This window comes from Callorhinus ursinus, unplaced genomic scaffold (assembly GCF_003265705.2).
Source record: "Callorhinus ursinus isolate GAN/ISIS: 27379988/994484 unplaced genomic scaffold, GSC_fseal_2.0 scaffold8, whole genome shotgun sequence".
Taxonomy (NCBI): domain Eukaryota; kingdom Metazoa; phylum Chordata; class Mammalia; order Carnivora; family Otariidae; genus Callorhinus; species Callorhinus ursinus.
The window spans coordinates 28,265,052-28,290,840 of NW_027397070.1; the positions used below are offsets into that span (position 1 = coordinate 28,265,052).

Consider the following 25,789-nt stretch of genomic DNA (forward strand, 5'->3'; position numbering starts at 1 on the left):
TTTGTCTTTGATTTTAGACAGTTTTATTATAATGTGTCTTGGAGAAGATTTCTTTGTATTGAATCTGTTTAGGGGTTTATGAGCTTCATAAACTTGGGTGTCTAAATTTTTCTCCAGATTTCTGGACTCAAACTTCCAAGATTCTGACTTAGTAGGTTTGAGGATGGCAATTGTCAGTTGTCTTTGCTGATTCCTCTTCCTCTCTCTGTCTTCTAAAGATTAGAATGTCCCCAGGCTCATGTTTTTTCTTTTCCAGCTATGCTCATTCCCTAGGTGATTTTATCTAGGCTTAGAGATTTAAACACCATGTCCACACCGATGATTTCTCTATTTCTATCTCCAGCCTGCTCCTTTCCCTGAACTCCAGATTAATGCATCAACCACCTATCCAATATCTCAAACTTAATATGTCTTGATTCCCTTCCAAACCTGTTTTTTTTTCCCCCATAGTCTTTCCCATCTCAGAAAATGTAGCTACATGCTTCCAGTAGCTCAGGTCAAATGCCTTTCTCTCTTACACCTCACATAATATCTGCCAGCAAATTCTCAACTTTCAAAATATATCCCAAATCTTATTATTCTTCGTCATGGCCACTTCTCTATCCTGGGCAAAGTCACTATCATATCTCTCCTGGATTATGGCAATCATATTTGATCAATCATAATTGATCTCTCTGCTGCTCCGTTCACCACCAGCCTTCTGACCTCCTCTCCCATTACCCTCTCCCTTATTCCCTCCACTCCTGCCATATCAGTTCCTAGCTCTTCCTGAAAACTACACCAAGTATGTCCCACCCAGGGCTTTCACACCAGCTGATCCCTCTGGTCGGAAGGCTCTCTCTTGAGATATTTGCACATCACATTCTCTCACTTCCTTTAAGTCTTTGCTTAAAAGTGATCTAGCAGAGGCAGTCCTGACCAACCCATATAGAATAGTGGTAACACTACAGCCTGACTTTATTTCTCTCCACAGTATTCATTCCCACCTGAGAGGTTTTACATTTTTATTTGTTTATTGTCTGGATTCTCCCATCAGAGTATAAGCTTTAGGAAAGAATGACTTTTTTATGCCATCACTGAATAGGCACTCAATGAATATTTGTAGAATGAATGAAAGAAAGAGAACTATATTTCCCAGCAATAATTTTCTAAGTGTCATATTTCCAATTAGAAATTTATTGCAGTCAGACACCATATCTTGCTCATTTCTGTGTCTTATACTGTTGTACCAGGCATCCAATAAGCATTGTTGAGTGAATGAATAATTGTAGTGTAGAGGAAATACCACAGACTTTAGAGAAAGGGAGCTAGGCTCAAATTCTGGCTTGGCCTTGGATTCATCATGTGACTTAAGCTAAGTTATTAAGTCTTCCTGAGTCATAACTTCTTCACAAAGAGATAAAATTTTGATTTTCACATGGTTATTCCAAGGGTTATATGAGATAACATATTTAAATTCATAATGTAGGGACTTCACCATATTAGGAACTCAATATATTGACGTTGATGTTCCTCATCCTGACCAATACTAACCAATCCTAACCTCTTCTTTCCTCTTCATTATATTTATTTTCCACTTCACAGATTCTTTAAAATCAATGGAAGGTACTAATCCAAGCTTTGGTAACTGAGCTCCTCACTGCTCCAGTTTCCTGCAGCCTAGATTAATAGAAATCCTAGATTTATCCCAAAGACTCAAGTAAAGAGAATAAATGACCACAATTCACACTTTGGAGGAGCTTAAAAAAAAAAAAAGCTAGAATATATTCAGAATCCACCTACTACCACCTCTACCTTTATCTCTCCCCTAGATTAATGCAACTGGTTTCCTTGTTTTTGCCACTGTGCTAACTCCACTCTAACTACAATGCGCTTCTTGCTGTTCCTGGAGCATATTATCATGCATAGTCCATCCCTAGGACCTTTGCACATGCTATTTCCTCTGAATGGAATGCTCTTTCCTAAAGTATTTGTAACATTCGCACTCTCACTTCAGATATTTGCTCAAAAACATCACCCTTACAAAAAGGTCTTCCTTGGACCCCTTTTTGTCAATTTCAGTGCTTCCATCCTAGGAAAACACATGACTTTTCCCTACTTTATTATTTTTTCCATAACATCATGTCATCGTTGGACAAACTATGTCACCCCAGATTAGAACATAAGCTCCATGAGGATGGGGATTTTTGCTTGTTTTGTTTTCCCCCTTACTCCCAGTGCCTGGCCCATAGTAGGTGATTAAAAAATGTTTCCTACATGAGTTGATGAATGAATAAATGAATGAAAAAGGGAAGAGAGGTGGATGGGAGTGGCCTGGGTGTCCAGGTGGGAATGTGAATTGGAAGGAAGAGGGGCAGATTTAGAATCCAACATCTGCTTTTGTGTCCTCAGGCTTGGCTGGCTCAGAGGTGGCTCAGCTCCTGTCACCTGGCCCACTGACAGCTGACACCATAACAAAGCAATGTTCTGGAATGAGTCAGGTTCTGGAATGCTAGAAGGCCTCCACATGTCAGGATGACCTTAAAAGAGGGGATCCATTGTCCATTGTTACAGATTCTCCCCAAGTGATTAACTCAAGGCCAAAGACCCTCTCTGGTATTGTCCCCAGCTCTCAAGGAACAGATATGAAAAATGGTGGGTTTCAAGAAACATCTCACTGGTAAAGCAGGGTTGACTTCTTTGTTTTCTGTCTTTCTGGATTATGCTTTGCTGGCTTGAAGGAGGCAATTGGCTGTGTAGGTTAAAAATGTTCCTTTAAGTGTCTACTATATGTCAGAGAGAGAAGAAAATAATTAATTAAGCAAAGTAGAACTTGGAAGGTGATTTGACTATAGTTAGTGATCAACTTTAACCTTAGTGTTTTCATTATGCTCAGGAAGCACACTTCTCTGGGTCACTTTGTCTTGTGGTGGCTCACTCCTCTTACCTAACCCCAACGGATATGGGCAGTTGGCTTACATCAGTATTGTTGGACTGCTTCCTTCCTTTGGAGAGTGGGCTGGACTCTGCTCTCAGAGGTGCCTCTGGGAGTGAGAAAGATGAATCAGATTGCAAGCAAAACCAGAGAGAGAGATGGGGTGGAGTTGGGGAAGAGTCAATTCCTAATTTAAACTGACTTTCCCTTACCCTGAAAGAAAGTCTTGTGTGGTTTTTTGGAGTGAGTAGCAGCTAAATCCCCCCTGAAATTTTAGGCCCCATTGGGCAGTCTCTCCCTCTCTGGGCCCAGCCTCTGCTAGAAACCTCCTTCTTGGCTCAGCTCTCATTGAATGGACACTAGGAACACTACCTCCCACTATTGATCCTCCAGCCCAAGGAGTGGTGGCATCTTCCTGCTTTTGCTTATCTTGGGGGAGTCTTGCCATTCTTTGTTTGGATTTTCAGCTATTCCATCATCTATGTAACCAGTTCTTTGTACTTTTATTTGAAAGATACAAAATGAGTTTTGTTTTCTTGACTGCACTCTTGCTGGTCTGCTCAGTTCAAACTCTTTTTAAATTTTGTAAAGAGAGGACTACTTGTCACATTGTTTTCGAGTTTTTAAAAAATGTAGAAAGCTGAAAATATTTACTTCGATCTATCTATCATCTATCTATCTATCTATCTATCTATCTATCTATCTATCTATATACTTTTACCATCATGTCTTTTTTAAAAATATTTTTATACCACTCAGTGGGTTTCCTGAATATGGGCACTGGGACATTGATTTTCTGTTGTAGGTTGAAAAACTGCTCTAGTAGTTTTGTGAATGGTTTTGTACTTAATTTCCCACTGTATCATCAAATGTCTGCTGCCAACCAGAGATACAGGTTTTTAAAATTGCATTTAACTTCTCTGAGCATCAATTTCTTCATTTATAGAAAAAGAAAGTTGTATTTGACGGGTCATTTAAAAACTTTAGCCTCAAAACTCATTTTTAAAGTATAATCTGAACCTGAACTTCAACATATAAAGTAGGAAATCCTAAGCTTACCTCCCTGACCTCAAGAAGACCTCACCTTGTCTCTTACAGCAGGCCTGAGTTACCACTACTCAACCCTGGAGTATAAAGTGATTGAATAAAGAGTGGTCAGATTCTGCTCTGACCACTTTTGATTTTATGCTTCCTGAAGGAGTCTAGTGATTTTATTTTTCAGTTTTAAAGCTAAGATATAAAAAAATGAACACTTTTAAGTCTGATTTTTACCTACCTTAGTTAATATACTTATCTCATCTTAATGAAAACATTTTTTAGCCCAATTTTACTTATCTTTGCTTATCTTACTCTGAAGGAGAAAAACCCATGTTTCCTTGGAAAAGCTAAGGTCTTGTTGGAAAAAAGTGCCAATAGAAAAGTCTCGAATTAAAAGAAATAAAATTAGATCTGCACTCCTAAGAGGATATTCAGATTTCCTAAATGCAATATCCCACAGACATAGTCAGGGCCTGCCTGACTCCCTAGCCCTCACACTCCTCCTCATGCTAAGATAACATCTTAGCCTTACTCTGCTCTCTCTTAGACTCTGGATAAATCCTATCCTGGGTGGGACTTTCAGGGGCTCTAGCTCAATACTCCCATGTCTTTTTTTTTTTTTAAGATTTTATTTATTTATTTGACAGAGAGAGACACAGTGAGAGCAGGAACACAAGCAGGGGGAGTGGGAGAGGGAGAAGCAGGCTTCCCGCGGAGCAGGGAGCCCGATGTGGGGCTCGATCCCAGGACCCTGGGATCATGACCTGAGCCGAAGGCAGACGCTTAACGACTGAGCCGCCCAGGTGCCCCAATACTCCTATGTCTTAAACTCAAGTCATTGTTGCTGGAACTCTGCCTTTGGCTTTGCTCCCAGTTTAGTATGTCCCAGACACCAAGCTCCCCTTAAGCTCAATATTGAAGAAAAATCCACCTGTTTCCCTGTGCCTGGTTTCCAGTCCTGATTACCTGCTGAGAGTCCCAGCCCCACCAGGGCTGCTTTCCAATTCCTCCCAGGACTGGGCACTGCTTCCTGCTCAAAGCCCTCTTTAATGCTGATTACTTTCAATCAGAATCTTAAAATATGTCCCATTTCAGGACATTGCTGTGCACCATACACCTGCCAGGGCACCCTGTTAGATCTTACTGACAAGGCCCCCTCATGGACTTCTTTCTTAAAGAAATCAGTTGTCTGTTATCCTTTTGGGTACCCTGAATATTCTGCCAGTCTGGGCTCCCTCTCAGTCCCCAAAGGTGATCTGTTTTTTCATTACCTTGCCTGGATCTCGATCCTATCCCATTATGGTCGCTATAGTTCTACCTCAGTTAAACTTTCCATGCCTAATCTGGGTCAGAAGCTAATACTGGTTACAGAAGACCTTTTGCCTATCACAAAATGCAAATCCTTTCTGGTTCCACATAATCTCTTTCCACATTATCATGCTTCTGTTGAGCACATAATTATTGAATGCTAGGTGCTAGAGTACATGGAGAATAATGAATAAGTGGCCTTTGGGAACTCATAATCTAGTGTGGAAGAGATTTTAAACAAATAATTTTAATGCATTATGATGATGATGTAAGTTGCTCTCAGAGCACAGAATAAAGAAGTACAAATACTGAGGGGTGACAATAGAGGTGGGGGAAGAGATAATTTCAGGGACCCTGGAGCTGAGCCTTTAAGGATTAATAGAAGCTCATCACTGGTGGATACCAGGGAGGAAAATCCAAGCAGAGACATCAAGCCATGTTTGAGGAAGGTTGAGTTAATGGGTATGCCTGTTGCACCAAAGAAATGAAGGTGAAAAGTTACAAGATGAAGGCCAAGGGGTTTAGGCTATATTGTTCAGCAACTGAAGCTAGAGGGGAGTCTGAAGTAGGAGATTATCACAATTGGATTTGCATTTTAGGAAGAATCTTTGGAGGAGGTATTGATTGGAAGGAGGTGAGACTGAAGGTAAGAAGACCAGTAGAGAGGCTTTAGTACAATAGTTGAAGCAAGAAATGATAAGAGCTTCAACTAAGACAGTATCAGTGAGATGGACTGGAGTGAAAGTGTTTATGAAGTAGAATAGACAGGATCGATGATCAGTTGGAAAGAGCGGTGGTGAAGAAGAGGGAGCTGCTGAGGTTAACTCTCAGAAACCTGGGAGCTATGGAGGGTAACTCTTGAGTTTGTACTTTGGGAGTTGGCTAAGAATGCAGATAGCTTTCCCTAAGATGGGGACAGCAAGGGGAGGTAATGTTGGACATGTTATGTGAGAAGTGTCTGGAGGATGCCAAGTAGAGATGTTCCACAGGCAGTCCACAGTCTGAAAATCACATCCGGCTCAAGGAAGACTTCTTGGTTTCAGATTAATTTGGAAACCATAAATATATACAGGATGACCATAAATTCTGAAAACATAGATAATAATATTTTGTCATGTATTATAATATAGTATCAATAAATCATTTCTTATGTATTCACCTATGCTTCCAGACTTTATGACCATCCTGTAGAAATTTGTTAGAGCCAGATAGAATATATAATGTAAGAAGAGAAAGGGATTAGACCTGGAGTCCTGGGAACAATATTTATGGGGCAAAGGAGACTGAGAAGAAACAGAGAGGAGGTGAGATTTAAAGCACTGGGAAAGCCCAAGAGGAGAGTGCTACTTCACTGAGATGGAAGGGAAAGTGGTGAGATGAGTAAGAATGTGCAGATGTCAGCCCAACTCACCATCAAACTCCTTTAAACAATTTCCCCCAGTGGCCAAAAGTATTACTTTCTCTAGAACAGTGGTTCTTAACTTTTATAGGGTAACGTGTTCTTTGAGAATCTGATGGAGGCCACGGACCCTCTTCCACTCATGAGTAGCAGGAATGGAATGCAGTGTAAGAGGGTTACAGATCTTCTGAAGCCCAACACCCAGGAATCTCACGTTAAGACTCCTGGTATTTTGTAAACCTGCTTTCAAATACTCACAGGGACGGTCTTAGTTTCCCTGCATTTTGGGGAAAAAGTGGTTTATTTCCTTCTGAGAAAGCAGAAGAAAAAGAATAAATGTTTTGCAGTAGCATTACATCATTAAGCTTATCAAAACCCAAATGATTTTTTTCTCCCATTAGAGGGAATGTTTTCTTTCTTTCTTTTATCCCTGTTATCTCTTTCTAAACAGCTTAAAATTTTTTCTTAGCTGAAATTGACGTTAGCTTTATTTGCATAGTTGTTGATTGTTGTTACCATAAATTGCTTCAGCTTATAAGTCTCAGCCACAGAGTTTTTCAGAAAATTTTAAAATCATATTCCTTCTAGAGAATTCATACTTTCAGCAGATATAATGCAGTTTCCTTAAATTGCTACTTTTCATTCGATACTGTGATCATATCTTCTTTTAAATATTCCTTCATTCCGGCTTCCTTGACACCTTGCCTTCCCTCTCTGTGTCTGTCCTCTTTGTAATTGTTTTTACATTTGTTTTTAATGTAATTAAACATTTAATTTACAATTTACAATAGTTTTTACATTCTCTCTGTTGACTTATTTGCACAGATGAGGGCATCTTTGAAGGCTCTGTTCTTAATTCCTTGCTTTTGTTTATTTTTTACCCACTCCTTTTCATTCAGTGAAAGAAATATTTATTGAGTGTGGACTATGTTTAGTGCACTTATTCTCATAATTGCAAAAATCCTCTCTTTCCGAAGATTTATGCTTCCCAATTGTGCCTCTAGCTCTGACATGATACAATGACATAATTCCCATGGCTGCCACCATGTCACTTTGAGGTCTCCCAGCTCTGCTTCCCCTTGTAACTGGCTTTCTTACAATTTGATTTTTCCATGCCAACCAGCAGCCTCGTCAAATTTCAGCTTCTCAGCCTAGAACTTTGGAATGTTTTCCATCTTTGATCATACCGAAAGTAAAAAACAAAATAAGACTACAAATCCTCTGACAAAATGCTGCTGAAAACTCTGCAATCCTGTTAAGTTCACAAAATATAATATTGTTTTCAAACTTATTGATCTTTATGCTCCCTTGTAATTTTTCGTGATTCTTCTCTTTCATTATTTTCTTTTTTCTTTCTTTTCTTCTTTCTTCTTTTTTGAATCTTGTATTTTAGGTTCTTCTGTGTCATTATGCTGTGCTGTAGGATCTCACATTGCTCTCCCTTATGTGCTTTTGTACATTACATGCTTTTGCACATACCATATATAGGGACTATGTCCAATAGATGTCAATCGTCCTATTATTTTGCATGTATTTCACATGTTGATAATTTAATATCAGACATTGAAATCCTCCCTCCATTCAATATCCAGATTTTTTTTAAATCCAACTATTCTGGATATCATCTGGTTAAACTTGGAAAATTTCAGATGGGAAAATGAAAAAGGTCAGTGATATCTAGCTGCAGACTTCCTTGTCTTGTCCTAAATTTTAGTTTTTATGTCACAACTCAATTTTTCTTGCTCCTTGGTTTTATGATTCTTACTCTTGGATCATGGCAAAGTTGACATCAGAATCATAATCTGGACCTTTCACACCACACTGAGATATACTGACAGAAGGCCTATACACTATGAATGTCCTATTTAGCATATTATGAATTTGAAATCCTAAGAGGGGCAACTTTATGAAAGGTGACAAATGGGGTAGCGGTGAGTCTGGGTCTATCACTTAGTTTGGCTTTTCACTGAAACTTTTTTTGCCATGAGGGTATTTATCATAATAGACATATGTTTTTAATGTATCAATCAGGAGGGTGTGTGGTCTTGCTTATTCTTGATTAAAAAGCCTATGTCAAATAAAAATTATTTCAAAGTTCCCATAATAATTGGAGCAATAAGATGGTAAGGGGTAATTAAAGGATGTGGCTTTCTTTCAGAAACAAGATGAATCTGGTGACCACATGTACTCTCCTTCTCTTCCTTAATGAGTGTGATGAAAGATGTCAGGGTAAGAAACTATGGCGATTGGAGATACACCAACTTCATGCTAACATGTCAGATGCAAGTCCAGATTCCCACATTGACTACGATCAAGATTTTGCACCTGGTAACACTGTTGCTAACCAGCAATGTGCACATTTCATACTGTGATGATGCCTAACCATTGTGGCATTGGTAGTGCAGATGTCGGTACCCTCCCCCCAACAAACTCCCCCACCCCCACACATCTTTTAAATGGGAAATCTAGTTGCTAGCTCTTCCCATTTTGAACTCTTGGACTACAAACCATAAATTACCCAGGTTATTGCTCATGAATTATGGCCATTTAAGGACTTTCTATTTCAGCTGGTTTGACTTGGAAAACTCAGACCACTGAGAATGGGAAATTATCCTGGGGACAAACTGTTTTTACTACACACAGGGCTGTTTTCTTCTTTGTGCAAGAATCTTGTTGAGTATATTGGCCAGCATGGAAAAAAAATTCCAATCCTTTTGGTCAGTACTGAACGATTTGACCCCAAGTCTTTGTGTCTTTTGAGAGTTGTCCAATGGGTCCATCATAGCACATTAAACATCTGCTTTTCTGTTCTATTTTATGCTTTATTGGTCAATTCCCATTAGTTTAAATAGTTCCTCTGCCTTTAATAGGACTGTCTATGTGGATTAATAGTCATGAACACAGTGATATGGTGATAAGGACCATCTTCTATTTAGAATTTGGCTAATTTCAATTGTACTTGAAAAATGTGCTCTGAGACCTACTTTAAGGGAAAAAATAAGAAAGAATGTGATAATCTACCTATTATCTTACTCACTGAGAAAATTAGATATGTAAATAAAAAAGTAACTCAAGAAAAATATGTCATGTTCTATGTGTGGTATAGGAAGTAAATGCTATGAGAACAGCAAGAGTAGGTTATAAGCAGTAAGTTTGTATTCTTCCTGAGATCTTTACAGGAAAGGTTGATGGAAAACTGCCACTGCATAAGTGGGGAAAGAATTAGGGGAACCTTAGCTTCCTCTTTAGAATAGAACACTTTGCCTCTAACCAGTTGCTTATGAGGCTACTCAACTACCATGCTTCTGGTTAATTATTCTGCTAATTGGCTAGAACACACTTTTAACTAGGTTTTAACATTTATTTAATCTAAGAAACTTTAAAAATCACCCAAGCAGTCGCTGAGACCAGCATATGCTTTTATTTGAGATGTTTCAGGATTAATTATCTGACTCATGAGAGAATAAATATGAGTATTTTTAGTGGGAATTAAGGACTGTGTTCTAAGACTTTAGATGTTGCCTCTTTCATAAATCATGCCTCATTGTACTATTTTGAGTAGAAAACATCTTGATTCTTCTCTTAGATGTGTGAAGATGAAGGACGAACGGTCATGCTGTTGGAGTGGGAAAGTAGATGTAGCTCAGACTCCAATTTTAGATCTTGGTATGAATTCACGTGTTGTTGGACGAGTTACTTAAACTCTTAAAAAAATACTTTATTTTGGGGAGCCTGGGTGGGTCAGTTGTTTAAGCCTCTGACTCTTGGTTTCAGCTCAGGTCATGATCTCAGGGTCATGGGATAGAGCCCCACCTTGGGCTCCGCTTTCCCAGGGGAGTCTACTTGTCTCTCTCCCTCCCCCTCTGCACCTCCCTCTACTCTCTTCTGTATGCATGCTCATGTGTGCGCATTCTCTCTCTCTCCTCTCAAATCAATAAATAAAGTCTTTAAAAGGATTTTATTTTATTTTTTGAAAAAGATTTTATTTATTGACTTGGGAGAGAGAGTGAGAACCCAAACTGGGGGAGGGGCAGAGGGAGAGAACTTCAAGCAGACTACACAATGAGCATGGAGCCCCTCGTGGGGGTCCATCTCAAGACCCTGAGATCATGACCTGAGCCAAAATCAAGAGTTGGCTGCTCAACCAACTGAGCCACCCAGGCACCTTGAGATACTTAAACTCCTTTTTTTTTTTTTTTAAGATTTTATTTATTTGACAGAGAGAGAGACAGAGAGGGAACACAAGCAGGGGGAGTGGGAGAGGGAGAAGCAGTCTTCCCATGGAGCAGGGAGGCTGATATGGGGCTCGATCCCAGGACCCCAGGATCACGACCTGAGCTGAAGGCAGACGCTTAATGACTGAACCACCCAGGCGCCCCAAGTTACTTAAACTCTTAAATTCAGTTTTCCCATTGGTAGAGATAATGTATTACTTTGCAGAGATTAAAATATTAATGTATATTATTGTTTGGAAAATAGGAGATGCTCCAAGAACTGTAGCTATTATTATAACAGCAACAATAACAATAATAAGTAACACAGAGTGCTCACTATGTTTTAGGTGCTGTTCTAAGACTTTTACATGTGTTATCTCATTTAATCCTTACAACAATGTTATAGGATACCCACTAACTCCATTTTATAAATAAGGCACAAAGACTTTAAAATATCTTTCCTCTGAGTTATTTGTCCCATAGTGAAGCATAGTATCAAAGACACAATGCTATACTTACTCCAAAGATTTGCTTTGGAAGCAGTGTAATGAAACATTTTAGAAAATAGCACCTATAAACAGGAATTGGAAACTCAAGAAAATTCTCAGTTCTTTCCTTTTGCTCAGTTAATCAATTTTCAATACATGCCCATTGAGAAGGCTGGTATTTTAACATTTGTGGACGTGTTTCAACCTCAGTTGCAATATTCCGTTGGTGAACTGTCTTTTTCTACAAAGTAAACTATTTGTCTTTGTAAAAACCGAACAATACTGGGAACTAATTGTTACTAAAGAATTTGTTTAGAATTTTGAGGAGAGACAAATAGGGTGACTATTGACTGGTATTACAATTTGAAAATGATTTTAGATTTTTATGCTCATTATTATACACAAATGACATTTAAACTTCTGGGCCAGTGCTCTTATCTGCTTCTTTTGTTACTTAAAAAAATATAAAATAAAACAAGACAAAACAAAGCAACCTGGTTGAGCAGTGAAATCATAAGATCATTAAGTAGTTGCATTTTGTTTGTTTGTTTTTGTTTTGTTTTCTGTTGAAAGAAGAGAATTAAAAACACATTTAAAAGTCAGGCCATTCTGCATTTGGCAAGGAGCTACTTTAATTAGATAATTATCACAGTTTCTTTCTGTTCTTCAGAATCAATTTATAGCCTGAAGCATTTAAAATTTCTTACCATAAAATTTAGATAGGTTCTATTTTTGGGAAGAGTTTGAGAAGGATTGATAATGATTCTTCTTTAAATGTTTGGTAGAATTCACCAGTGAAGTGAAGTCATCTGGTCCTGGACTTTTGTTTGCCGGGAGGTTTTTGATTACTGATTCAATCTTCTTGCTAATAATCCCTTTGCTTGGGAAAGTTAAGACAACAATTCCATTTATAATTGTATCAAAAAGAATAAAATACCCAGGAATAAATTTAACAAAGGAATAAAAGACCTATATATTGAAAACTATAAGATATTAATGAAAGAAATTGAAGAAGACACAAATAAATGGAAAGATATCCCATGCTCATGGATTGGAAGAATTAATCGTTATTAAATGTATTAAAATGTCCATACTACCCAAAGCAATCTACAGATTCAATGCAGTCCCTATCAAAACTCCAATGACATTTTTCACAGAAATAGAACAAACTATACTAAATTTGTATTGAACCATAAAAGATCCTGATAGCCAAAGCAATCTTGAGAAAGAACAAAGCTGGGGGTATCATGCTCCCTGATTTCAAAATATATTACAAATCTATAGTAATTAAGACAGTACGGTACTGGCATAAAAACAGATAAGTAGATCAATGGAACAAAATAGAGAGCCTGGAAATAAACCCATGCATATATAGTCAATTATTTTGACAAAGGAGCCAAGAATATACAATGAAGAAAAGATGGTCGCTTTAATAAATGGTGTTGGGAAAATTAGATAGCCACATGCAAACGAATGAAACTGGACCACTACCTTACATCACACACAAATGGATTAAAGACGTGAACATAGACCTGAAACCATAAAACTCTTGAAAAAAAAAAAAAAACCATAGGCAGTAAGCTACTTGACATGGGTCATGATTTGCAAATCATGTATCTGATAGGAGGCTAACATCCAGAGTATATAAAGAACTCACACAACTGAATAGCAGAAAAACAAGCAATCTAATTCAAAATGGGCAGGTCTGAATAGACATTTTTCCAAAGAAGACATACAAACAGCCAAAAGATGCTCAACATCATTAATCATATATGTATGATGGAATATTATGCAGCCATAAAGAAGAATAAAATCTTGCCATTTGTGATACTATTGTTGGAACTTGAGGGCATTATGCTAAATGAATTAAGTCAAACACAGAAAGACAAATACTGTGTGATCTCTCTTACATGTGGAATCTAAAACAAAATAAAACCAAGCTCATAAAAACAAAACAAAACAAAATATTTAAAAGACCATTCTACATTTGGCAAGGAGCTACTAATTAAAGTAAATTACCTAATTAAAGGTAATGATCACAGTTTCTTCTTGTTCTTCAGAATCAATTTACAGTCCAAAACATTTAAAATTTCTTACCATAAAATTTAGATAGGTTACTATAACTTCTACAGTTTTATAGTAACTAAGCACAAAAGTATTATGAGAAGATAACAGAAAAGGATAATGACAGCCCAAAGAAGAGATTTGTCTAAAAATCCACTGACAAGTTAGGTATACTTTCATAAAATTCATTGGTAATTGTAGTGAGTTTTTATTATTAATAATAATGTGCACATTTTTAACACCTAAGCAATTTAAAAGTCTCACTGGAAGTGAAGAGAATGAAAGGTTTGATCTAATATTTCCTGAACAGTCTGGGTAATATAACCATGGAAACTGTAATATTGTATTACAATAATGTTAATAAACTAAGTTAACAAAATAATTTGTTTCTGATATGTAGGGTACTAATGATAGTTTGTAATATTTGGTCCTTCATTTCCTTGCTTTGACAGATCAGAAGTTTAATGATCTTAAATGGGTTATTTCATTTGTAATTTGGGGGATTTTAAGAACCCCTTGTTACATTGTTTCTTGGGAATTGGAAGGCTAGGCTGAGAGAACTCATCTGTCTTGTTAATTACAAATGTACTGAGACTGGAAGAAGGGTTGCAGAGGCCAACTCCTTGAAGAAGGATCTATCATACCAATGTCCTGCTGACATTTCAGCTAATGAATTTTACTGCAGAAGAAAAGGCTCAGGTAGTATGATCTTGACTTTTTTGAGGGGAACCCTCTCGATTCCACAAAAGCTTGTGTGAGTCTAATGTAAATGCTCTTGCCACGCATAAATTTTTGAAGAAAAAAAGAACAGCCATACACTAGATTATTATCTGAACTTAAATACGTAATAGACAAGTTATGTACATCTATATGCAGGCAAGAGCTACTTACTTATCTCACTACTCTCAGATTTTGTGTTTCAAATTATTCAAAGTTGTTGTTTTTTTTTTTAAGTAATCTCTATGCCCAACATGGGGCTTGAATTCATGACCCTGAGATCAAGAGTCGCATGTTCTACCAACTGAGCCAGCCAGGTGCCCCCAAATTAGTCAGGGTTTTTAATTTTATTTTTAAACCAGCTTTAGTGAGGTATAATCACATAGAGTGAAATTCCTCCTTTTTAGGTATACAGTTCAGTGAGTTTTGACAAATGAATACAGTTGTGTAACCACCACCACAATGAAGATACAGAACATTTCTATCACCCCATTAAGTTCCCTAATACCCCTTTGTAGTCAATCTCCTCCTCCTACCCCCAGACCTTAGCAACTGCTGATTTTATCTCTCTTCCTATAGGTTTCCCTTTTCCAAAATAAATCTTACATAAATAAAATTTTGCAATGTGGGAGGCTTTTTCGTTTTCATCATGAAAGCTAATACCGTCCCTGCTCCTTCTGTCTGTGTTATGCTCATATTCATTTTTTTGACTCTTTTTGTTTTGGGTGCTAAGAGAGCACAGGAAAGGCAATGAAAAAGAGATTAAAAACAAAAAGGATTGTTATATGGGAGTTAAGACTGATATCAATATGAGAAACGAGTAAATGGAACAAATTTCCACCTGTTGATCTGAAGTATAATCTGGAGCAACTTTAAATTCTGGAAGGGCTAGTGACTTGATGAAAACTATGAGAGGATGACTGTCCTTCCAGCACCACACACAGGGTTTCAGGGCATAGACGTCTGTGGAGATGTGTGAAGATGTGCAGCACTTATGTGGCCACTGCTGTTTCCCTCTCCCGCTGTAGACATGAACAATCAGTCAGGACTCTGATCCCAGGTACAGCCTCAGATCCTTCTCAAGGCAACATTCTTGAACTTAGAATTTGTTGATCAGGATTGACAAAAGAGATGAAACCTATTGCCATTTCAGGTGCTTATGTTTAAGTACATAACTGTTATTAATGAAGCCTCATTGGGTGAGGTTTTTATTTTTTATTTTATTATTATTTTTTGCAGATCTTAGAGACACTGAGGTTTTTTTTTTTTTAATTTTTATTTATTTATTTGACAGAGAGAGACACAGTGAGAGAGGGAACACAAGAAGGGGGAGTGGGAGAGGGAGAAGCAGACTCCCCGTGGAGCAGGGAGCCCAATGAGGGGCTTGATCCCAGGACCCTGGGACCATGAACTGAGCCGAAGGCAGACGCTTAATGACTGAGCTACCCAGGTGCCCCGAGATACTGAGGTTTTTGAATTTATTTGGTAGCAAGATCCTGAGCAGGATCTTAGTAGAGACCAAGCTTTCCAAGGGTGTTATTTGAAGTATAACATTGTTTCCCCAAATATTTTACAAACTTTGCAAACTTAGAGGATAAATTTACCAAATCCTGTAATTTTTGTTTCTTATTATTTATGTTTTTTTCACAGTCATTAAACATTCATTTCTTAAAAGGTTAACACATTCCATTACTCTACAGAATTTATATTTGTACCAAAACAATGTTTCAGAGCAATTCAAGATTAAATTAATGTGACAGGTCCTATTTATCAATATGGCAGTCCAACTGCTGGAAGACAAAGGATGATTTACACCCGTGTGTGTGTGTGTGTGTGTGTGTGTGTGCACGCGCGTGCGCGCGCATACACATCTTGCATAAACTTGTGGGCTTTGCCTTGGTATTTCTTTCAAACTGGAGGATTCCTGATAAAATAATCTTCTAAATACCTCAACATATGGTTTAAATCATCAAAGAGAAAAAACACTTGTAAAAGCACATAGAGGGCACCCAAAAACACGTACATCTTACCAGTTAACTCCCTTTGTAGTCAATGTAAACCATGAAAGACAGTTATTTTGAGTCAAATTCCAACACATGTGTATTTTCAAAGTATCTTGCTAGCTTGAATTATGGGAGGTGCTCCAAGTAAAGACAACATGGGAAATGCATTATACTTACACTTTGTGCTTATAATTAGGATATTTTCTGACAAAAGGTCAAAACTATTTTGAATGCCTGTGTTGTTAATGGATTTTGTGTGTCCTAAGAGTTGGTAAGAAGGAATAAGAGAGGCCAATCATTTCAGATACTTACATGTTCCTATTGCATGTCAGTGGCCTGGAATTGCACACAATAATAAGAATAAATTGTAATTAAATCCAAAATGCAGTAGATGACAAAGATGTTAGTACTTTTAAGACTTTTGTAGTAAAAACTACAAAGAGGCCTTAGAGGTGATCTAAGAGGACTTGACTTGCCAAGTCTCTTCCTAAACACTCCAAGCAGCTATTTCTAGCTGCAGCGTCAGCACTGACCTGAGAGTCAAAAGGTATACACATTTTACAAATGTGTACACCAAGCAGCAGAGTGAGTGTGGCAGCTGTTTAAAGTCACCCAATTAGTTAGACTTGTTACTAGAACCCATGTCTGAAGACTTGTAGTTCTATGTCTTTAGGCATTTACTTATTTTTGGTGTTTTTGTTTTATTAAGAAAACTTCACACTTGAAAGTTCTATCGGCATTGGAAAAGTGCATAATGTTGATGATGCTCCTCCCTGGGCTGGCGAGAAGAGCTAAGAGGTGGTGAAGAAACTTGTATCCATGACTTCTGTGGGGAGCTGACGTACAGGAGCATGGAATGGGGGTGACTTTGCTAAGGTCAGAGCCAGGGAGGTTGGAGAAGCCAGGTGACATCTTTCTCTGAATTTATCACCACTCACTTGGAGTCTAGTCATGCAATGGCCAACCTCCTATTACCTGACATTGTTGATAAATGTGATTTTCTTTTTTAATGTGTGTTGTCTTGTTTATGCAGCACAGCAAGGATGGCCACTGCAGAGCCAAAAGACTGGTGTGGGAGAACCATGAGACCTTCCTTGACATTCTCAGAATTGGTGGATGAGCTCTGTGAATCCGGAAGGGGGGTGGGGCGGAACAGATCCAGGGAGAGATTATCTCGATGCTGTATTGTGATAATGTTTTCATATGCCTATTTCCTCTTTGTCCATCTGGCAAACCTCTATTCATCCTTCAAGACTGAGCACTAATGGGTTTTCTTTGAATCTCCCCAAGTCTACCTTCCCCCCTTCTCCCTCCTTTGTGCTCTATATTTCAAAGATATATTTGAAATGAGGTGTTTGGGCTGGATGATTTCTGAGATCATTTCCACTGTTCAATACTTCTAGTCCTTTTGACTCTCAGGTCAGTGCTGACGCTGCAGCTAGAAATAGCTGCTTGGAGCGTTTAGTAAGAGACTTGGCAAGTCAAGCCCTCTTAGCTTTCCTGGTCCTACAGCACAGAAAGAACATGGAAGGGATGTGATGTTCTTGCCCGCCTTGAGGAGATGCAAAAGTTTTGAGAGTGGAAGAGCTAGAAGAAGGAGATCATAAACGGCAGAGACTTCCAGCTGGAGTCCAAGACAGGGACCAAAGAGCACCAGGCTGGTGCTCAAAGAACGATGTGGAATCAGCTTCACCTCCAGGCGCAAGATGAGTTACTCCACTTTGTGAAGATCCACAGCCCTGAGGTCCCTCCTCCCAGCCCCCCACAAAGTTATGTAACTTTTGCCCAGACACAATCTTGAGAGACGAGGATGGAGAAAGGCATCCTGAGAAAAAATACTCAGCCCTGCTAGAGAGTTTGAACTTTGAATTAAATGAATATTTAATCTCCTATCAGCTGCATTAGACCAAAAGAGGCTGGGATAGCTTTAACTGACAAATATGTTTTTTTTCCTCTTGCCATCATTGGGCGTATGAATTTGAGGGGAAAATGAGATTCATTGGCGATAATAAAGATAATTCCTTTTTAAAAGTATATCTAAACATGAGGTAAACTTAAGCTTTCCATCCTCCTTCCCTACCACCGTCAGCCCCAAAGGATGTTTTATTATTATTTTTTTCCCCAAAGAATGTTTTAGAAAAAGATTTAATGAACAAAAAATATGATCAATAAGCCTAGACCTTCAGATAACATAAGAAGACAGAGAGTTTCACAAAGTCTTGGAAACTGTCTTTGGGTGTCTTGAGTGTCTAGCGTGTCCTCTGCCCTAGCCCTCTTGGCTTGGGAACCCTTTCTTGGTATGCTCTCCAGGCTTGAGTCCCAAGAGCAGAGGACCTCGCACATCCCCCGAGCTTCTGCCTCTTCCACAAACATGCCATTAACTGGGGACACAGAACATGCCCTTCTCTGGGGACACTTCCATGCTCTTTGGTCCTTTGCAATTTCATGGTGACAAACTTTATTATCTAACACTTGAAACCAAAATTCTCTTGGTTGCTTTGTGCAGGAAAACATTTAATAAACCTCAGGGTAAATAATGAGAAGTGTGGGTTAGCTGTAGACCAGGCAACAAAGCAGATAGATGGCTGGTTCTGTACTTGAACTGAATGGGGCTGTGGCTGAGGAGATGCGGTAAGGGGTAAGGAGAAGGAGAAGCAGGTTGGAAGGATGAAGAACAACTTTAAAGAACAACATTTTGTGTTTATAGACCTCCACACTCACAAAGCCTTTTGTGAGTGTTTTTGTTTTTGCTTATTTGTTTGGTGTAGAAATCATAAAAAGTGGCTGATACCCTTATCCAGATTGGATGATGAGAAGATGATCCAAAACTGGAAGGAATTCTGCAGGTGACCTTGGAAATATAAGGAATCCAGGAATTCACAGAAGTTTGGGGGATGGCATTGGGCTCTCCACAAATGATGGAAAGGGGGCTTTAAGACAACCTTATCTAGATTTTAGACCAACATCTGGATTACATTAATTGAAAGTCTTGGCCAAACCTAATACCTCTCCCTCCTGTCTCTTCCCCAATCTCAGTGAGCTCTTATTTCACAGGCATTTTAAGTTTTCATTCCTTAGGTGGAGCTGTTTTCTATTCTCTTCAGAAAACACGGAAGGAAGGAGGAGGGCCCATATTCTCTATTTAGGTTTCTCATTCCCAGGGTGGAGCCACTGGTTGGTTCAAAGAAGGATACATGAGAAACAGAAAATTATCCACACAGGTCCCTATCAAAATCACATTTTATTGATTTGGAAGTGAAGATATTATGTGTGCAAATATTGAAAGAATTCTCTAATTGAGGGGTTGAGAGGTGTGATTTTAAATCTGGCTGTCCTTTCCTCGTTAAATATGTGTGTGTGCTGAACACCCTCACCAATTGCTTGGTGCCCAGATCACTGCAGATTTGACTTTTTCTGCAACAAAATACAGTTGTTTCTGTGACTCTTGTAAGCCCCTGAAACTAGTATGTTGCATTCCACAAATCTTTCACTATGTTACACTGCATCCAGTGTTCTTTAGTGACACTGTGCTACAGTAAGGATTTCTTTTATTTAAAAAAGAGAAATCCAAAATTTAGATACCTTAGGAAAATGAGAAACTTTTTTTTGACTCATATAACTGGTCCTGGGGTACAGTCCTACCTCAGGTATGGCTGGACCCAAGAACTCAAATTACATTGATTTTGAATTAGTTTGTCATATATTTAGAGCTGACATGAAAATATAATTAAAAATCCTTTCAAATTATTCTCTCTCTCTGCCTTTCTCTCCCATTTACGTATGTATATATCTTCCTATTTTCCCACCATCTCCCTATCTACAATTTGTCTATTGCATACGAATAGATCTCTCTCTCTCTCTCTCTCTCTCTCTTGCTGGATGGAATTACTCAGGAGTCTGCTCACCGATCTGTGAATCAGAGAGTTGGCCCAGCTGTTTTAGAATCTGATCTAAATTAACTCCCACTAAAATGCATTAGATACTGATGCTGGTATACACAGGTGCTAGTAAAAAGTTGTCCTCCCAGGAGTTGTGCAACAACAGCAAATAACCAAGGAAAGAGAAGATGAGACACACAGAGCATTTTATTAGTCAAATGAAGCTTTGTGTCTTCTGGCTTTGTAAATGAATTTCTCATGGCAGATAAAGAAAATCTGTCACTTAAATAACCAAAGCAGATAGCATAAGCAAAATCACTCATCCAGCTGGTCTGAAATCTGAGGCTTAGAGCCTGCCTGTTTTGGTTTTAATTTCCAAGAGATACAAGTTTAAAATGTTAAAAATTTCATCTGGCTAACATTCCGGGAGAAGGCAGCCCCAAACGGAGCTTTCACTATAATCCCTTCCTTTTGACTTTTAATTGTAGCAGATATGATACACACAAATGTTTAAAGCATGTATGTACAATTTAAAATAAACAGTAGTGTATCCAACACCTAGATAAAGACATAGAATATTTCTAATAACTTAGAAGCTTACTATGTGTCCCTTGCCAAAAACATCTCTCACTTTCTTTGTCAAGAGGTAACTGCTGTGTTCTACTTTGTGTTAATTATTCTCTTGTTTTTCTTTGTTGTTTTAGCACCTATTTAAGCATCTCTAAACAATATATCATTCAATTTTGCCTATATATGAGCTTTAAATAAGGTGAAATAATACTAATTTATGAGGCTGCTGGTAGGTGTAATTTCTTCATTTTTCATTTCAGTATAGTAGTCCATTGTCTAAAAACACAATATATATATGTATTGTGATGGGCATTTGAGACAAGCTGTTGTGAATATTCTTGTCTCCTGATGCATATGTTCAAGTGTTTCTCTAGGAGTTGCTGAGTCACAGAATGTATATTTTACCTCTAGCAATGTACCTTTACTAGGTAATGCCATCCTATTCTCTCATGCAGTTGTTTGGTATTAACCAACTTAAAAATATTTGCCAATCTGGTTTATGTGGAATGGTGTTTTATTGTAGTTTTAATTTGCTTTTGCCTGATTTCTAATGAGGTTGACATTTTCTCTCTCTCTCTCTACAAATTTTCTTTCTTTGTTAAGTGTTTATGAAGCACTTGGGTTTCCTCTTCCTGTTCATGTATTTGACTCATTTTTCTATTTAGTTGTCTTTGTAGGGTTCCTTCATGCAGTTAAAAGACTAGCCTTTTGTCAGTTATATGCGCTATACATGTCTTCTCCCAATATGTGGCTCATCTTTTTACCCTTTTTATGGTGGTTTTGGATGAATAAAAAAATTAATTTCATAATAGTCAAATTTATCATTTTCTCCTATATATTTATATACTTTGTGTTTTGCTTAAGAAATATTTCTCTAACCTGAGGTCATAAAGAATTTCTCCTTATTATCTTAAAAAGTTTTCAGTTTTTCTAATCATATTTAAGACTTTAATCCACCTAGAATAGATATTTGAGTTGTGAGGGGTAAATAACCAAATCAATTTTTTCCTATATGATAGCCAATATAGTCCATCTTTTCTTCACTGATCTGCCATGCTTAAACATAAATGGAATTTTCATTATTTTAATAAGGTTTCATTGGTCATTCTTCTGTCTTCATTAGTATGGCTTTATGTTGTCTTGATATCTGATAATATAAGATCACCTACCTTGTTATTATTCAGGAGTGTCTTAGTTGTTTTTCTTTATTTTGTCCTTTGTTCTTCCATATACTTTTTTCCCCCAGATTTATTTATTTATCTTAGAGAGAGTGCATGAATGGAGGGGGGGCAGAAGGAGAAAATCTCAAGCAGACACCCTGCTGACTAGGGAGCCCAGTGCAGGGCTTGATCCCATAACCCTGAGATCATGACCTGAGCCAAAATCAAGTTGGCCACTTAACTGTCTGAAACTCCCAGGCAGTCCTCTTCCATATACTTTTTATTTTTATTTTAAAGATTTTATTTATTTATTTTAGAGAGAGGGAGAGACAGTGTGCATAAGCAGGGGGAGGGGCAGATGGGGAGTGAGAGGGACAAGCAGATTCCTCGCTGAGCGTGGAATCACATGGGGGGCTCAATCTCATGATCCTAAGATCATGACCTGCGCCAAAACCAAGAGTCAGATGCCTAACTGATTGTGCCACCCAGGTGCACCTCATATATTTTTAAAAATAAGCTTCTCAAGTTTCATGAAGAACATTATTGAGAATTTGATTGACATTTCATTGAAAATAGGAATACATTTGGCAATCACTGAAATCTCTATCATATGTTTTATCTGTCTAATCATTTAATGTCTTGTAGTTTTACCAATAAAAGAGCATCTTTTGTTGCATGTATCCCTAAATATTTAATATTTTTGTGTTTTGTAGCTATTATGCATGGTGGCTTTTTAAAATTTACATTTTCTAATTGATTGTTGCATTGTATAAAAATGCAATTGATGGGGCACCTGGGCGGCTCAGTCGTTAAGCATCTGCCTTCGGCTCAGGTCATGATCCTAGGGTCCTGGTATCGAGCCCCACATCGGGCTCCCTGCTTTGCGGGAAGCCTATTTCTCCCTCTCCCACTCCCCCTGCTTGTGTTCCTTTTCTCGCTGTGGCTCTCTCTGTCAAATAAATAAATAAAATCTTTAAAAAAAATGCAATTGATTTTTTTTATATTGTTTTCTAAAAACTTAGCCATCTTACCAAACTCAACGTTTCTAATATATTTATTTAATTTATAATGTAAAAACATTATATAAATACCATAGTATTAAATATTTTTTTGCCCACCTTTGTTTTTTAATTGGAGTGTTTAGTACATTTCCACGTATTGTGATTATGGATATATTTGGGTTTATTTCTAACCTTATCATGTTCTGTATTTGCATTAAATTTTCTGTTCTTTTTCTCTCTTTCTCCCTCTCTCTTTCTCTTTCTCTGGCCTCTTTTGCATTGAGGCTTTTCTCCCATCTCCTTTGCACTTCCTTCATACTTAACAGTGGTAAAGTTAATTGGCTTTACCTTCCTTCAAAATAAAGGCAAATATTCTCAGAATTAACCATTTTTGAATCAACTTTCTTAGGTACATAATGGGTCCTTTCAATATATCTATTTGTATTTTCTCTTATTTTTAGAAAGCATTATTTTTTCTTGTTTAGGGTCTCCAATTATACATACGTTAGATCTTATTTGCTAGTCTTCTATTTAACCACTTTCTCTCTGATTATTTTTATTTCTCTCTCTCTTTATGTCATTTTTATTATTTTTTTTGTTTCCCTGCCTTTCTTCATTTGAAAATATTCTCCTTTAGGCACCTTACAATTTATTCTCCATTCCTATTTCTTTTTTTCTTTTTCTTCAACTTTTTTCTCACATTCAATGAACTCTTGTTCCTCTTCCCTTTTTTGTCCATTTCTATGAACAGTTTTCAGATTTCTGGTACTAAGTAGATTTTAGTTACAAATAAATGCTTGAGAATATTTAGTTCCATTTAGAGTGTTGTGTTATGATTTTCTTCTGCTTTGTAGTTTTTTTGTGGAGGATTCTCATCAGGTGGAATGTTCTGATTTGCATGTTCTGTTTTCTTACTACAGCAGCTTGAATAGATTTGTTTTTATTTCTCCTATTTTAGATATCTCACAGAGTTCCTAGTTCAAGAACATCTGTCAATACAGTGAAATGCAATTTTTTAAATGGACAACATTGTGAACTTTTGTCATGCTTTGTGATTCTCTTTTATTTATACAAAATCATTACTTTTCTCCTCTTCTTTTCCTTCACTTCCACATCTCAGAAGGGTACTTCCTCCCTATCTTTTTTCTTCCAGAAGTAACGCTTCTTCAAGACTGCTACCCTCCAGTTTTGCTGAATTTTTATGTAACTGGTGCCATGGTCCACCAAGTTCCAGGTTTGTGTTTTCTAGTTTAGAGCTTAGTGTTGGACTTTCTCTTTCTGGGAGGGATTTTGTCTTTGGTTTATCGATGTCCTCTGTTCATCTCTTCCTTTTCCCGGAGAGCATATTAAGACTACTTTCCACTGCTTTCCATTCCAGTTGGCCTGTAGTGACAGCAGGAAATCTAATATTTGATTTGGAATTTAGTATTCCAAATTCCAAAATAGTATTCCAGATAATTTTGTTGGAATTTAGTACTTATTTCTCTTCTTGTGAATAATTTGAAGTATTCTCTGTCTCCTGGGTCATGTGTGGTTTATTTGTTCCCCTTTTTGATCTTATGATTTTGGAGAGAGTGTGTGCCAAGATTTAGATTCAGGTAGCTGCCATTAACCTAATGTCAATCAGAATTTTTGTGCACATCTTACAGTGAAAAAAGTCTCTCATATTTATGAACACCCATATAGAAAGTTAGTCAAAGACAAGTTAAGGGGGAAAAAAAGCAATGGCCAATAAATATATGAAAAATAGTCAATTTCACTAATAGTTAAACACAGAAATAAAAACGATATCATTTGCTCACTCTCAGAGTGAAAAAAGTATTAAAAATAATATCTACTCTTGATACAGGAGTAGGGACATTGACAGTCTCATATACTGTGAATGGTAGTGTAAGTAGGCACAATCTTTTTAGAGGGCAGTTTTTCATACATGCAAAAAATATTCCTTTATCTAGTTATTTCACTTCTATTTTTTTTTTGGAAAGGAAATAATTATCAAGTAACTAATGATATGTCAGTTATTTATCAGATAACATTTTTGATTTATAAAAATCTGTTATCAACTTAAATAATCATCTACAAAGTCTTGTCTAACATTTAAAATGATGTGAATCTGTGTTTGTTGTCATGAAAATAAATTTCTATGATTTTAGTTTTAACTAAAGAAAGTGTAACCACAAAATAACATTATATATTAATTTTGCATTTAAGTAAATGTTTGCAAATTCACTCACAAATACACACACATACATAAACAAAAAAAAAGTCTGGAAGGAAATATACCAAAATTGGACTGTGGCTATCTTGGCATGGTGGGATTATGTGTTATTTTTATTTTCTTCTTCAAAATACCTTTCTAAATCATTTTCTTATTTAAAAACATTTGACATGTATTACTCTTGCATAAAAAATTTTTTTAATTAAAAAATTATGCTGAATGTCCTGAGACCAGCACCAAATTATGCTGATCCAATTCAAGAACAATTTCTGAGGCAAGGATATCTATACCCCATTTAGCTTTGAAATTATTAAATGGATCCTTAAGGCAACTTCTTGACTCTAATAAATCCCAGAAGACTCTTGACACATTTAGGATTTAGGATTAGTAGTATGTCTTCTTTTCTTTCCCCATTCCCATTTTTCTAATTATGTGAGCCAACTTGTTGACTACAAATATTGTTAGAGAGTGGCTACAAGCATAGCAGTATAATTTATCAACACTAGTATTTCTGGAATGTAGCAGAAATAACACAGTGCTTACTTGATAGTAAAAAAATACCTCCTCAAAGAACTATCATCTGCTGTGATTGTTTACAAGCTTAGATCTCTCTTCTTCCAGTTTAAAAAACACAAAACAACCAGTCAACACTAATAAAAATAACTTTGTTCTTCAACCAGCACATAGCAAAATGGAGGGTGATATTACACCATCACAGTTCACTTCTCCATTCTGCCTAGTGGTTTCTTTCCCGTCTCATGGTGCACTAGAATTGGGAGGCCTTTTTCAGTCTAGCTGCCCTAATGTGGTGTGAGAC

The 25,789-nt window shown here is 37.3% G+C and overlaps 1 long non-coding RNA gene across 1 annotated transcript in view; it reads left to right on the forward strand.

Moving 5' to 3' along the window:
• Window positions 1–2,508: 2,508 nt before the first annotated feature.
• LOC112821823 (uncharacterized) overlaps window positions 2,509–25,789 on the forward strand; it is a 33,628-nt gene continuing 10,347 nt past the window's right edge. The window contains exons 1-2 of the long non-coding RNA XR_003207560.2: window positions 2,509–2,634; window positions 8,818–8,888. This is a non-coding gene — a long non-coding RNA (uncharacterized lncRNA). The remainder of the gene's footprint in view (window positions 2,635–8,817; window positions 8,889–25,789) is intronic.